The 12,640-nt window shown below is 32.7% G+C and overlaps 1 long non-coding RNA gene across 1 annotated transcript; it reads left to right on the top strand.

Moving 5' to 3' along the window:
- Positions 1-9,526: 9,526 nt before the first annotated feature.
- On the top strand, positions 9,527-11,591 carry LOC132718969 (uncharacterized). Its single transcript, XR_009624156.1, has 2 exons — positions 9,527-9,718; positions 10,489-11,591. It is a non-coding gene; the product is annotated as an uncharacterized LOC132718969 (long non-coding RNA).
- The last annotated feature ends 1,049 nt before the right edge of the window (positions 11,592-12,640 follow it).

Raw genomic sequence — 12,640 nt, 5'->3', positions numbered from 1 at the left:
GGTTTTTACGGGTTTGCATGACACAAAATTCAAGTTTTACGTTGATTTACGCAACGGTTTCTAGAAAGGTATATTTTTGATACGTTTAACTACACTATGGACGTCTGTCGTAAAAATAAGACTGGCTTTCAGAAATGTAAAAAATCGATACGTTTTCTTACGCTTTGGCCGTCCTACGGGTATAGCGGATGGCCGTCGAAAGGATATGTGACAATTAAGCCTCTTGTCAATGGAACTATCTCCATCATCCAAGGAATGAAATCCCAGTCGGCTGACATTTACAAAGAAGCTCCTGCCAGGATTACCCAGCTTATTGACTATGAATTCCGAGTAAAGTCTCCCTCTGAGGAACAGCTGACAGCATTTCATGAAAAGGTGAGTGAGAAAGGGATTCACAACTTAGATAATATTGTAATTTGCAAGTATTTTTTGATAAAGATAAATCGTAAAGTATGCATAAAAGTAAGAAATATTACATTACGATTGACGCAAATTAAAGCATATATCGTGCCTTGAGGGTACCTATTTGTAAAAAATATGAGAGGGTGCCTGTGATATAAAAATTCAAATGAAGAGAGGTAGCCCGTGCCGCTACAAAACCGAATGTAGGGTGTTTTTATGAATTTTACAATTATTTTTGACGATATACTGCCATTTGTCCAAGGATGATATGTAAATGAACATACTAAATATGTATGATGCATATATAATCAAGCCACAGGTTCATTTCAGCCCGGAAAATATGTCTAGGTGATGGGCGAAGCAAGACATGTTGATTTTTTGTAGCTTATTGTGAAGTTGTAGTACATGAAAATCGGGCACATGACAAATCAGCACATAGATAAAACTTTCTACTGTTCCGTGGTATACATCTTTTCTACGTGTCATACCTTCTTACCTTATTATATTTAAATTTTACTGGATTGTTATCCATCGCTGGTTTGTTTTAAGCAGAGAGTTGCCTGTGCATGCGCAAAGAGGGTACCGTTTCAGCAGATTTCGCAGAGGGTACCGATATGGATATGCACCGTGTCTTAGAGAAGTTTGGGGCATTTGCTGTAGGCAGTTCTGAAGATGACAATCATCAAGACATACAGGAGCTGGCCAGGCACTTTGGTGTAGATATGGAGCAGTGCCGCAGCAACTGGCACCAGGTACGTGCCAGTCTAGAGGGGCTGATCAGTCAGCCGACCAGACCATGACCTGGATTACTGGCAACCTTTCAACCAGTCATCCAGCTCTTTACAGAATTGCCGCCGTGGGTCTCCTCCTCCCAACCTCTACTGCAGGTAATTATTATTAAATTGATTCATTCTTGGACATTAATGAAATTCCAATGACAGATGCAAATGTGTAACACTTTGCTAGAAGTTTTTCCAACATTTCAAATATAAATTTTTTTACTAAGTTAAGTATAAACAGACTCGAAGTTTTAAATTTTCAAAAATTCATAGCAAACAAACAAAATAAATAAAAGGCATGAGGTTGTGTTAACATAAATGATTACTTTCATTTATTAATTTCAGATTGTGAGCGAGGATTCATCTGCCTGAAGAGAGTAAAGACTGAAAACAGGAATCGTCTGTCTGTTAAAGTTCTAAACTCTCTTCTTGCCGTCTCCCTTCAAGGACCCCCATTAGAATCCTTCATTTTTGAGAAGGCAGTCAAGGTATGGAAGGAAAACAAACCAAGAAGACAGGCCCACTTTTAATGAAGAGAAAATCAACTGAAATATGCTAATTTAAATGGGACACAGACATACATATAAATGTTGATCACATGTTGTGAACTTGTGTTAAACTGTTTATATTATATTGTTTATTTGTTTGAATTGTTGGATATGGAAAAAATAAAAAATGAAAATAAAGAAAATGTTTATCAAGTGAAAAGCTTTCATTATTTGTTTTAAAACAGCCCACAGCAGTATCTTGACACCTAAAATGGCAAAAAATTTCGACACGCGGTATGGGAGTCAAGACTCCCTCCCGTACCCACCCCGTGGGGAATCCTGGGGAATTCCCTGAATCCTATAATACACTTTATGACTGTAAACAAATATTGTTAAAAGTCACGTAATACTCCAGTTCAAACAATCAGTCCATTTAAATGTCACTATTCAAAACTTTTTAAATAATTCCAGAGAAGCGCTTGAAGCCGTACAGCGTCTTGAAAAAAGTCTTTTGAGGAAAAACGATGGTGCCGAACCACAAGTGGGTCAAGCTCCGAGGTACAAGACCAAGTGGCTGATATACAACAGTCATTGCTCAGTCAAGCTCCGATAAACCTAAACAGATGTATAATTCTAGGCCAACATGGACCAGTTGCCCAGTAGCTTCGCTCCCGTCCAGTCCCGAGAGAGCCCGACCCTTTTCAGTCCTAAGTAACCTGCACAACCGAGGTCGTAGTCAAGACGTCAAGAGTTTGATGCTCCAGCTGCCAAAAGTTTTGTCATCATCAAAGGACGAATAAGAAATGCTGAAGCACGTCCGCGCACTATACAAAACGCAAAAGACCATTTGCTAAGCTTATTTAAAATATTCCAAAGTTACTTTAAGGAAGTTAGCATCAGTTCGTCTGATAGTGACTATATCATAATTACGATGTTAGTAAAGAAACACAATAAAGGTTAAAGTGTTCATACTATGTTTTGAGGTGACCCCATAATATTTGCGTAACTGTTCCTTGATAACCATTCCCCCACTTTATGTCGCAAATGGCTAATGGTCTACAGTCTGTAACACGGTAAATTTGAAGAATTCAATAACATATTGATTTTTAAAAACTTCTTTCTCACAAAACAAGTAAAAATTGACCAGTTATTAGAAATGCCTGTAAAAGCAATACAACGGACATAATCAAGACATGCCCGCGGATACATAATAACTTTCAACAAAGGAAAACTGTTATCGGTTTTTAAGCGCAGGGTACAAAAATGATTTGTTAAATAAGAGTAAAATGTCAATAAATGGATATTATTGTCAATAATTGTCAGTGGTCTCCATTTTTGTCACACTATATAAATAAAATATATGTAGCAATAAACCAGTTACATATATTTGCAAATGAAAGAAATACTATTAATAATTTAATTAAGTATGTTATGAAATTATTTTGTCAAGAAACCCTATATATAAGTCAAAGGACATTAACAGATTGCTCAAATAAGTTGAACATATGCTTCCTAGCTCCAGCAAGTGAGGTAGTTTAATTCCTGGTGTTGCTTTAAGGTTTGAAACATCCGAGGCTAGCCATGATCAATTTTCCTGTTTCGACGCCAAATGACCTAAACTATGTTGATGCGCCGTAAAACCAAACATACACGTTGTTTCACACTCACTCTTGATAAACGAAAACGTTCCTAAACCTTTAATAAAATATCGTAATCATTTTAAGTTTTTAACAACTTTAGCTACATGTAGATCGTTTAGCGATAAATTTTGATTATCATATATATGGTAGCTTGAAATGTATTTTAAACGAGTTTATGTAAGAACTGAAATGCACTCAACCTAACACCGAAATTAATTTTTGTCACAGCCTCAACAAATGATTTTTAGAAATATTTATAAGCTATCATGCGCTAATATCGAAAGTAAAATAGTTAGGGTAACGTGTTCCTTTTTATGCGCATTCGAATAAAGAACTATCCCTTGCATTCACTACGTAATCTCTACGTAATAGTCCAACATGGCCGACATTGAAAATGCATTGTAATGTTTCATAAATATACAGTGCTAACAATTAAATTCAGATAGATTTATGAGGCAAATCTATATATTAAGTGAGGCTGCATCATAAACAATCGAACTATATAATCTTGAGTGTAAAATAAAGGAATTAACTATTTTGACAGAAGTCACGACACAGGATTCTACCACGGATAACATTTTAAAGGGAAATGGATAACATTAAAGGAAAAGCTTCCAGAATCAAGAATGATTAAATTGCTGGCACAATACGTAGATTTAAGTTGATGTCCTGTATGTTTCATTGGGACACCGCATGATTTACTGTTTTGTCGCCAGTTAAAGCTTCTCAAAACGAAAGTGAAAGTAGAAATAAACAATACTGAAATCCAGTGAAATCACTAAAAAGGGTAAAATTTCTAGGGCATTACAATATATGAGTATATATAAATATTAAGAACGCAATTTTATTTTAGGTCTGAAACTGTAATCGAGAGGAAAAAAATGAGGAAAATAAGGAAACTGGTTGTGATGTTAAGTTATTGGATTTACAAAGACGGCACAACAGAAAATATTTTTCATATCATTTAAAATTGAAATTTATTGACATGCACTTAATATGTATTAATATGCTTAATCACACACCGGTGCCGATTTTGCCACTCAGTAAATATGGTATTGCACATCCGTGCATATAATTTGACGTGACGTCATTAGCGTTATACAAACATTGTGTAAAGACGCGCTAGATGTTACTGTTTTGTCGCCAGTTAAAGCTTCTCACCGGCAGCCCAAAATATTTTCCAGACAAGGGCTAAATCTATATGTTTCAGGACTTTACACCTCCTGGACGTTTCGGCCCTGAAAGTTTCAACCTCAATTTTTAACCACCATTTTTTCAATTTGATAAATATATATAATAAATACCATGCATTATGGGTTATAATATATTCTAACATGACCCGCATTTACCCTATTGAACATAGAAGAACAGAAAGTGTGTGTTATTATGCAACAGATGCACAGTTTGACATTCTATATTTAGACATGTGACGTAATCATTATACACGTGACGTAACCACTAAAAATCTGACGCGCTGAAAATAAGTACGGAAACAAATCTGCTTAACTATCAAGTACGGCAACATTTATTTGTTGATGTCGTGTTAGAATCGAAATAGTATATCCAAATCAGTGATTTTATCGCTTGATAACATCACTATTTGTCGTTCGAATGTGCATCATTATATCACTGGGGCTACGCCCTCGTGATATAATTCCTCGCATCCGAACTCCAAACAGTGATGTTATTGAGCGATAAAATCACTGTTTGGGATAATTATATTATTTCTTAAATATATATAATATAAAACATACTTGCAAACATGATTGATATAAAAAAGATTTTCGGTGATATTACGTATAATGAAATTTCCCTGGGAAAATAAATATTAATTTGATTTTTATATGAGTTCTGAAAAAATTAACAGCTGTAAAACTCCATGCATATATTTATTCTTTTTTTTTTAAAAAATAAATTCCATAAAAAGATATTGATAAAATATGTTTTAATATAACAGATAAGAACGATTATAGAAGTGTGAAAAGCCTAATGAAATTCAATGAATTAAAGTGTTATATTAAGAATAAACTTCTATTTTGGGCCCAAAACTGTAAGAGAGAAAAAAATGAGGAAATTGGAGAAACTTGTCAACCTCATGCACCTCGATCCATAAGTGCCAGGAGGGGAGGAGTGTTGGACTCCAATAATTTGTGAATCATGTGTAAACTGTAAAGTATATGGATTTACCAAAAGAGCAGCGCATCAGAAAATATGTTTCATAGTATTGAAATTGAAATTTATTGACATTTTATGCACTATATGTTATAATATGCTATATTATTATTAAGGAACATTAAATGCCTAATACCTTCCTTTTTTGTTACTGTCACAAGTTAAAAAAGAAAGGTGCTGCTTCACCAGGACTTTAACCCGGGACCCTTGGAATACCGTTATGCCACTCAACCGACTGAACTATATTGTATTAGGCTGCTTACGTATCATCTCCCTATATAGTGAACTGTTCAGAACCATTACATATTCCCCTGCTTTATTGAAATTCGTCCTTGAATGGGTACCGTGAACAATGTGAAATAGGACTTTGAGTTTTATACCATCCATATCACAGTCCCCTTTGGAATAGGTGATGGTATGAAACTTCAAGGCCAATTTCACATTGTTTTATTACTAACTGTTGGGAGTCAAATATCAAAGGGTGAGAAAAATATGCAACCTGACTGGGACTTGAGCCAGGGACCCTTTGAATACAGTGTCGAAGCTGACTACCGGCTAAGCTATCAGTCTGCTTGCACATCTTCTCCCCTCAATAGTGAACAGTTCTGAGATGTAAAAATGAAAAAATCAGTATTACAGTATCTTTTTTGTGATTCCATATACCATGCCAGTAATGGTCCCCTGACGGGGAAGGGAACACTTCCTTACTGATAGTGGATCTGAACCCCTCTGTCTGCATTATAGGACATTTGCCATACCTTTTTTTATTTTTCAATGAAATTTGGTAGATTTTTTTCCATATCAATCAAACAGATGTAATTGTTACTCAATATTATAGTAATATGTTGCAACCTTACTAACTTGGTTTCATTTCCTAGGAGTTTATAATAAGGTAAAATTACCCCCATTTTTAAAGATGTAATGTATTTGCTTGAACAAATAGGCATCATAGAAAATTTACCCTATCTTTCTTCATTGTCAATATAATTCAATGGGGTTTTCTTATTTTAGTCAATTAGATGTAGTAGTTACTTGATAGTATAACATTATTTGGCTTTACTTACTTTGTTTCAGTGACCAGAAGGTTATAACTTGGTAAACTTACCCAAATTTTCAATGAGTTAGTGTGGTAAAGTTATTAATAAGGCATTATAGAAAATTAGCCATTATTTCTTAATTTTCAATGAAATTTGTTGGGATTTTCTTATATAAGTCAATTTGATGTAGGTATAACTTAATATAATAATACTATGTTGCTTATATAACTTTGATTCATTTACCATGAGGTTATAATCAGGTAATATTACTCCCGTTTTTAATGAATTAGTGTGTAAGCTTGTATATTATACATCATAGGAAATAAGCCATAATTTTTTGAATATTCAATGTAATTTATTGAGATATTCTTATTTTAATCAATTAGATATGCTTGTTAATTAATATAATAGATTTATGTTGCACTTATAATTCTGTTTCATTTCCTAGGCTGTTATAATAAGGTAAAAATCCCCATTTTGTAGTGAATTGGTGTTCTATCTTAAGACAGTAAGGTATCTTAGGAAATTTGCAATAACTCTTATATTTTGTAATGAAATTTGGTGGAACTTCCTTACTTTAGTCAATTAGCTACGTTTGTTAATTAATATGATAGATTAATGTTCCTCTTATAGCTTTGTTTAATTTCCAAGGCTCTTATAATTAGGTAAAATGTTCATATTTTGTAGTGATTTAGTGCATTATCTTGGACATTTAGGCATCTTAGGAGATTTGCCATAATTCTCATATTTTGTAATGAAATTTGTTAGGACTACCTTATTTTAGTCAATTAGATATGTTTGTTAATTAATATAATAGATTTATGTTATATAAAAAAATTCTGTATCATTTCCTAAGAGGTTAAGTTTAAGGTAAAATTACCCGGTGTATCAACATTTTATGTGGCACTGCTTTCTTTAATAGTTGGGGTCCACATAGAATTTACTATAACATTAATATTTTTCATGGACAATTATTGAAATCTTCTTTTTTAAGTCATCTTATTAAAGCTTTTAATTAGTAAAGTTTATTTGGATTGAGTTATCAATTACATTACTTTTCATAGGGATCTTGTATTATGCTATTTTTAATGAACTGACCTACATATGAAGCATAAAATTGATATTGTAGGAAAATCAAAATTACAATCAATTGAAATTGTACAGGTCCCAAAAGATATATTAGTATGCAAAATGGGTTTTTGTAAATTTATATAAATACATAGGTGATATTTAAGTATATTATAGTTAGAATTTTATCAGTTATGAGGTTTATAACTTACTTGAGGGAAGTTAAACAAGTGACTTGGGACTACAGCATACCTATCTAACTCAGCTGAGAAAAATCTTCAAAGAATTATAAGGTTATATATGGAAAGGTTACATACTTTTAAGTTAGCAAAGGGCGACACAGGCTCATCTCGGGTTTCTCAAAGGGGTATTATGTTAAGTAATGATTACGGATTGATAAACCTTAAAAGTGATTTTAGATAATATACAGAAAAAAAATCAAGAAAGCTATAATTATATGTTTATCAAAGTGGGTTATATTATGGACCTCATATAAGATTAAGATATATTTGAGCCGCGTCACGATAAAACCAACATAGTGGGTTTGCGATCAGCATGGATCAAGACCAGCCTGCGCATCTGTTCGCTATCAGTGTTATACGGTTTGTAAGTGAACAGTAAAAGCCCAGGCCACATACAAAAATAGTAGTCTATGCCTAGATTATGAGCTGACAGATAGGGGAATTTTGTAAAGGGTGGGTTAGCCTGTCTGTTGTGATAACATTTCTAAAAAGTACAACATGGTATATTTTAGCCACCATAGAATTTTTTATCTAGAAAAAAATCTAGCTATTTTTATTTGTACAAAAATATAGAAATAGTACAATGTAGAATTATAATTATTAAAATGTTCACTATACATGTACAAATAATGAAACTATTAACAAATGTCGGTACAGCTGCGGTACGGTATTTAGAGGGTCACGGGTCCGAGTCCATGTCAGGATGCACTTTTTTCTCACCCTGTGACTGACATACATTTGTATAACCCAGCTAGAAATTAATTCACAATGCTAAGTAACCCTGGGAAATTCGAAGAAATATTTGCATACACAGTAGGTTTATAACTTTTCAGTATTTAAACAAGTAAAACGTGTAAGCGGCCGAATAGCTCAGAGGAACTCAAGAGCCGCGGAATCGTATTCCGAGTGTCAGGGGTTCGAGTCCCTGCCAGGCTGTTACATATCAATATAAATCTGTCATGAAAAATAGGAAGGAACTGTCTAAAATAATTATCACCCTAAATAGTATTCGGATAGGATTCGGACAGTCTTTGATGAAAAGTCAGAAAGGGGGTGGGGTGCTAGTCTGATTACCATCATTTGATGTCTGACGAACTTCTGACGCATAAACACCTGTTTGCTGAATTGAATATCAAACATGTTGCAATTAATTAGTAATTATATCTTATGCGTATGTAAAATAGGATTAAAACTAATTAATCTTCGGCGTAAAGCATGTAAAAATCTGACCAGTATTCACCGCGAGGTCACAAACTTTAAAACTTGAATGTAAATATCACAATAATACTTCTTTATATAATATTTCTATTCTTTGACAGGGACACAGAACATCTCTTACATGTTTAAGAAACAAGAAATTTACATAATATATCTAAGATATTCTTTTACTTCTCAATAGTAAGTTAACAGACGCAAAACACGGTACTTACGCGCTTAGACGAACGCAGACGCACGCTAAACGTTTCTGGGAATAAGAAACGCACGCTTTCAGATGCACGATAAACGAAAAACGATACACGGAAAACGATAAACGTTAAATGCTTGTAAACTATGCACGCTTGAGAAAGCGTTTCAGCAAACGCACGTTGCACGCTATACGCACGCACGTTACACGAAAAACGGACGCACGAAAAACGCTATTTTTGACAACCGAAACGTTCACCCTACTGTAACACTAAAGTTCGTATACGAATTTACCTTATGGCTGGAACATACGATACGGGGACGGGAAACACAGAGATTATCGCTCCTTATGTTTTCGTCCAATCAGGAATCAGCGCCGCCATTTTACAATTTTAGTTCAAAGCGGAGGAAATGTTCGGTCAGAAAATCGATCGGTATGTTTACTTAATGGGGTTGAAGTCCCCAGAAAGTAAATGAAATAATTCTGTAAGTATCATGACATTGATCCGATGTATTTTTAACATGGTGTATAAAGTATCTAATGTGAAAAACTGTGTCTGTTGAAAGAATAAAAATTTCAATCGAACTGATGTTTTGTGTAAATCGCCGAGAAGGGTAATTTTTGTCTGCAAAACTTCGTTTAAATAAGTAAATTACAAGAAAACTGACAGAATATTTTGATAGATCCTTTAAATATCTTTGGTTTAACGTAAAGATTATGGAATTTTAGTGAGATAAAATGAAATTTTACGAGTTCCAATTTTATGAACTGTGACAAAAATCCGAAAAATAAAATGGCGGAATGCAAACGTGTTGTACATTTTTTGTCCCGTAAATGAACGTTATATGTTAATTAAATTTGTCCCATGTTAGTATTTTTTAGTAAAACATAAACATATCTATAGCAAGAAAATAAAATTGGATCAATTATCTTGTAGGATTTTTCATTACGCAGTGTCAAATTTCAACAATTTTTTGGTGAAATCTGAGACCAAACTGGAGTTAAGTCGTTTGATATTTAAAAAGTAGAAAAAATAATGTTTTAGAAATAGGTAGGGTTTCTTTTAATTTTTGAAAACCATAATTTGTTATCTGAATGAAAAAAAAACAACATCTTTATTAAAAATTATAGATTCCTTAGCTGTGTCATTGGATATCATGAATGATATCCTGTCATGGTGTCAATTGTTATTTGCACTTTTAAAGTCTTTTATTTCCTTATTTTTTGTATAATATTATTTCAATCTTAATTGCAGGTTTATCGAAGATTGGAAACTTTCCATCAGATGCTTTCTTCACAAATTTCTTTTTGCTTGAGAATACCAGTAATGATGAACAAGATACTGAGTGTAAGGTCACAAAAGATACCATGAATTTGTCGATTCAGATTGAAGGATTAAAATATGTATTCGTGTCACAGAGAAAATGAAGTTGGACCTACTTGGGCATTCATATATCTTATGAAACATTTTTTCAAAGCCGCATGCCTCCAGATTACCCAAAATATTTCAAAGAAATTACACTTGGAAAAAAACATACTAAAACTTTAAGAAAAAGTAAACAGATCAAAGATTCAAGTGATAATTTATATCTTATGTGCAATTAATGACTGTATATTGCAGTATGTATCACCATATTTATAGTGCGTTACTAACGCAGTAGGGGCCATTCATGCACATTTTGACTTCTTTGTGGTAATTTATGTAGATTATAAGTGCCGATTTCAATGTGTCAAGTATTTCTTTGTTCATTTCACAATATTTTTTGTATTTGTATTCCAATTATGTTTACATTTGTACAGCTTATATTCATAAGATGAAATAAATATTTAAAAAAAAATTGTAATGTGTAATATATTGATAAAGTGTTTTTTATCAACTAGGTAGTCCTTCATGCTGCCTAGCCTTTTAATAAACGAGTAAAAGAATTTTAATAAGTCAGTGGTTCAGTATAAAAAATCACAGATATATTGTCCACTGGTCTGATGCATATATATACATACAGAAATGTCACATAACAAATGGGTCGAAGCTGGAACTCTAACAATGGGTATGCAGGTTGATGACCAGTATGACGTGGCCATTGCAAATATGAATCTTAGTTGTTATACTATTTACAGTTGAAAAAGACCACAGAAAGAAACATTGCATAAAAAAAGTTTTTCTAACCTTTAACATTCTTAACTCCATGTTTATTCCTTAAATGTCCTCTAATACCCGATACAGAATTGTATGACTTATCACACTGATCACATACATAAGTTTTTCTTTTATCATCTTTAGATTTTACACTTATCTTATCCTCATCATCAGAATTTTCATATTCACTAGCTGTAAATTCACCAAGAAAAAAATCTAAATCAATATCCTCAAAGAGAACAAAATCCGATTTTCCATATGCCATATTGCAGTGTATTAGTATGTATAAATTTCATATATGAACATTGCATCTTAAATGTTATCTTTTTATGAAAAATTTGAGTTATAATTTATAATTAAAACTGTCATTCAATAGCATATTTTAAAAGGGCATTATTGTGTGAAGTAAGAAAACAATCTATTCAAAAATGAAGATTAAAGCTAAATAAGAACATAATTACAAATATATGTGAAAAATATGTTTAAACATCAAAGATTATCAAAGGCCATGTTGAAAACAAACATGAATAAAACAAAGGTCAGACATTTTATTAAACCAAAAATTATTACATGTTATAAACATGTTTATATAGCAGCTGTACACTTTAATAACATAAATAATAAGTCCCAATACAAAATAATTTCTATGTTTATTGACACATTTGACATAATTATATTCTATAATTAATATAAACCATGTAATTAAAGCTATAATTGAAATTTAATGATTAAGTTATTTCTGAACGTATTTTAATTACAAAACGTAAATTTTCTATCATAATTAAATATGGTAAATTACTTTTCTGTATCTGTTTCATATTTATTAATATTAATATTTTTAAAATTGATCCAATGAAAAAAGTATTTAAGAAACCAACAACCTTTTTTTCCTACTATTTTGATTGCCCACCTCCCAAAATCACCGGAAAATTTATGCACGGAATATATCCGATCAACCCGGCATGTACCGTGATTACGGCGTTTAAACACGGCGCTTATCGATCGATCGATTCCAATTGGACACCAACATTGGCACTGATAAGAAAGCGCGAGTGACATATCCCGTTATAGTACATCCCAGCTTATGGTGACAGCAGCTAGAACAACACAGTAAGATAATTTCAGTCAATTAATTGTGTCAGTACAGCTGATTATCAATTTTAGTTTTGCAGAATAGATATGTCAATACAATGTAAATATAAATCTTTATTTTAAGGCACACTTACTTCTTCAATGGCTGCTTCCACATCTGCTCTGTTCAGATCTCTGA

Source organism: Ruditapes philippinarum, unplaced genomic scaffold (assembly GCF_026571515.1).
Source record: "Ruditapes philippinarum isolate M1 unplaced genomic scaffold, ASM2657151v2 ctg506_1_1_1_1, whole genome shotgun sequence".
NCBI classification, from domain to species: Eukaryota; Metazoa; Mollusca; class Bivalvia; order Venerida; family Veneridae; genus Ruditapes; species Ruditapes philippinarum.
Note: the sequence above shows the minus strand (reverse complement) of the source record. Positions and strands in the feature narration are given on the sequence as shown.